Source organism: Hyaena hyaena, unplaced genomic scaffold, assembly GCF_003009895.1.
Source record: "Hyaena hyaena isolate Hyena2069 unplaced genomic scaffold, ASM300989v1 scaffold_120, whole genome shotgun sequence".
Taxonomy (NCBI): Eukaryota; Metazoa; Chordata; class Mammalia; order Carnivora; family Hyaenidae; genus Hyaena; species Hyaena hyaena.
In genome coordinates, this window is record NW_024080752.1 from 2,628,244 (window position 1) to 2,632,272 (window position 4,029).

Genomic DNA, 4,029 nt, shown 5'->3' on the forward strand with positions numbered 1-4,029 from the left:
TTTAGCACACTTTGATGATTCTTGCCTGAATCTATTATTCCTGTGGTTGGTCTAAAATGATGATTTTTCTATTTCTAGTGTTCCTTCCACATGCATTCATTAGCATCTCATCTTTTTTTCTTTTTTTCCTCTCTTTTTAAAGATGGGTATAGGCATGGTAGAGTCTAGTGCGCCTGCCGCCACCCCGCGACGATCACCTCTATCCCCTGTCCTGCAGCCACCGCCTCGGGACCGTCTGTATGATTAGGCCACAATCTTCAATGAGTAAACATATTCCTCAGTTCTGTGGTGTACTTAGTCACACATTTATGGAGTTTCTGAAGGGCAGCAGAGATTACTGCCAGGCACAGCACGACCTCTATGCAGACAAGTGAACTGGAGAAATTCATTACCACTCCACCAAGAAGCCCCCATAAGAGTGGTTAACCTGGACACAGAAGCGTTGAATTGAAATCCACAGAGCATTTTACAAGAGTTCTGCCCTGGATGGGGTAAACTTCAGTGCACTTCACTTTTATTGCCTTAGTATTACTGGATTGAAGAACTGCTGCTTCTTTTTAGGAGGTTCATTTCATTTCCCATTACTCCCAACTTCATACTCAAAGCACCGAGAATTTCAAGTGGAGTATATCGAAGTAGACTCAGTTTCTTTGCATCATTATGCATTCAATTTTTAAAATTCTTTCATAATCTTATTGAGTGTTTTTTAACAAAATTAACATGGCTCGAGTGAACCGCCCAGCTTCTGTGGAAGTCACATACAAGAACATGAGATTTCCCATTACACACAATCCAACCAATGCGACCTTAAACAAACTCATAGAGGAACTCAAGAAGTATGGAGTTACCACAATAGTAAGAGTATGTGAAGCAACTTATGACACTACTCTTGTAGAGAAAGAAGGCATCCATGTTCTCGATTGGCCTTTTGATGATGGTGCACCACCATCCAACCAGATTGTTGATGACTGGTTAAGTCTTGTAAAAATTAAGTTTCGTGAAGAACCTGGTTGTTGTATTGCTGTTCCTTGTGTTGCAGGCCTTGGGGGAGCTCCAGTGCTTGTTGCCTTAGCATTAATTGAAGGTGGAATGAAATATGAAGATGCAGTACAGTTCGTAAGACAAAAGCGACGTGGAGCTTTTAAGAGCAAGCAACTTTTGTATTTGGAGAAATATCATCCTAAAATGCGGCTGCGCTTCAAAGACTCCAGTGGTCATAGAAACAACTGTTGCATTCAATAAAACTGGGGTGCCTGATGTCATTGCCTCGGAAGTGGAACTTGAATCAGGACCTAATTTGTCGTGCATACTAGCCAACATGTTGGTTTAATGAATAAGTCTAATGAAGCTTCCATAGGAGTATTGGAAAGCAGTTTTATCAGGCCACAAGTTTGATGGACTTGCAACCTCTATGCTTGGGTTACGATCAACCTATTTGGACACTTAGCAAAAGATTCTTGCTGTTCAGCATTTAAAATGTGCTTATCACTTGTACCAATTGATCTTTCTTTCCTGAAATCATGCAGCATTGAGTTATGTCTTTAAATCTATTCCCATGCCAGAATCTTATCAATATATAAGAGATTTAGAAAGATTAGGTGCCAAAATACCCAGGACAATACTTGTATATTTTCAGTGTTATACAGAACTAAAATCCCAGGAACTATGAACATTCTGGACCTTATGTGGTTTATTCCTTCAGCCATTTCATACATAGAAATTAGGGTCTATGTGGTTATTTGCCTGCTCACTTTATGTTTACATCTCCCACATTTGTACCAGTATAGATCAGGTTTGCTCACCCTTTATTTGGCGGGGGGGGGGGGGGGGGGGGGGGGGGGGGGGGGGGAGGGGATTTTTACCAAGTCTTACAATGATTGTTTCATGTCTTTCTATAAATTTTATTTTGTGCTGTTATGGAAAACCTCCATTTTGAAAATCTACATTGTACACAAGCACATGTCTTTAATGCCTCCAGACAAAAAAAGCCTTACAGTTAATTTTAATGTTTGCACTTTGGGGTGCAACTTACAGGGAGGGCCTGAAAAAAGAACAGGAGGGGACTATTAAGTATTTTAGTAAAATGTTGCCTTTGTCTTGTGCAGAACATGTAGAATATGCTCTTTAATTTAGTAAATATTTTTTTAAAGGTAGAGATACTTTGTTATTGTAGCTAAAACAATTCTTAATCATAAAATTTCTGAAATTCTTGTATTTTTTTCTTACCTGAAGTTGTTTACCAACTTAGTTTTGTTTGAAGTGTGATTTTTTTTCCTTCTCTTCCCAACCTCTCTTGCAAAAAAAAAAAAAAAAGTGGGTTTCTGCTAATGAATTGAGCAGACATCTAATATTTTATATGCCTTTTGAGCTGTGTAACTTAATATTTGGATACTTGATAATTTGTTTTATTACATAATTGAGAAAATGGTGATGTGTATTAATGTTAGTTCAACCATATATTTATACTGTCTGGGAATGTGTGGTTATAGTTCTGTGGGAGAAATAATTTGTCAGTGTTCACCAGCTTGTAAAAATCTAGTGTGAGAGCTTGAACATCTAAATAAATAATGAAATGCATTTATCATTAAAAAAAATAAAGGTGGGTATAGAATCATGTATTTTTTAAAAAGTTCAACATGTTATAGTTCTTTCGGTTATTTATTTACTTATTAGTTTTTTAAAGTTTATTTAAACTTAAAGAGAGAGAGAGAGAGACAAAGAAAGGCAGAGAGAGAGGCAGAGAGAGAATCCCAAGAAGGCTCCGCACTAACAGTGATGTGGGGCTCCAGCCAATGAAATGTGAGATCGTGACCTGAGCTGAAACCAAGAGTTAGATGCTTAACTGACTGAACCACCCAGGTGCCCCATCTTTTCAGTTATTTATTTTTGCTGGCTCCTTTATTTATTTATTTTATTTATTTTGCATTTCCCTATCTGCCTTTGAGCATGCTGTTATGTTCTGAAAAAAGAATATGTTCCACGTTCCCTTGTATTTTTCCTGACCTAGCCCTGGAATCAATCATTTTTTTCATGTGACCTGCTTCCTTCTGCTGCACTTTGGTATTTAGATACTGAGATCAGGGTACAAAGGTGTATGCCTTGCTACAAAGGGTCACTGCTTTTAGGATCTTTCAATGGACAAAACTAGGAAATATACATTTTTTAAAAACCAAGAATTTTAAGTGATACCTCTAATTCCTTTTTTAAAAATAAAAAAAAAAAAGCTTATTATTTATTTTGAGAGAGCAAGGGAGAGAGCTTTCATGCAGGCACATGAGCAGGGGAGGGGTAGAGAGTAGGAGAGAGAGAATCCCAAGCAGGTTCCTCAGTATCAACACAGAGGCCAAGGTGGGGCTCAATCTCACAAACCGTGGGATGATGACCTGAGCTGAAATCAAGAGTCAGATGCTTAATAATTTCTTAATCCAATGCTATACGGTTTGCTTCTTCTTCTTTTTCCATATCTTAAGCAAAAATCTCCCACAGTGGCAAAAACTGGTTCCCAATGTCAATATATTTATTTATCTGAAATTCTAAAATACACATAAAACTGGTTTCAGAATTACTGGATCAATACCACTGTCTGTTACAAACCTACCAAAGTTGCTTCAAGGTTTTCTTGGAGTTCTTATCCTTAGAATGTCCCCTGATGACAGAAAAATTAGAGTTTTGCATTCAAAAATTACTTGGAATAGTTATTTCTCTTCTTTCAAGTGATCATGTTATTGATGTGATCGTACTTATGTGGATTTGTTTCTGTTTCTGTTCAGTTTAGAATCAATTCAACCTGTGGATTTAATTTTATATTTTGAAGATGAAAACATTTATATGGCTCAAAAGTCAAAATTCTGTAAAAACATGATCAGAAAATATTGTCTTCCCTATCTTTCCCACTCATTTTCATCTTCTTGCTTTAGGTAACCAATCCCACCAGTTTCTGGTTTATCTTTCCTGCATTTCATTTTGCATAAATAAGCACATATTTCCCCCCAGCTGTAATGAGATTGACCTAACATGTTTTCTTATTCA

General features: G+C 37.1%; 1 pseudogene; it reads left to right on the plus strand.

The window, feature by feature from the left end:
- The first annotated feature begins 707 nt into the window (after nt 1–707).
- Nucleotides 708–1,346, plus strand: LOC120235037 (annotated as a pseudogene).
- The last annotated feature ends 2,683 nt before the right edge of the window (nt 1,347–4,029 follow it).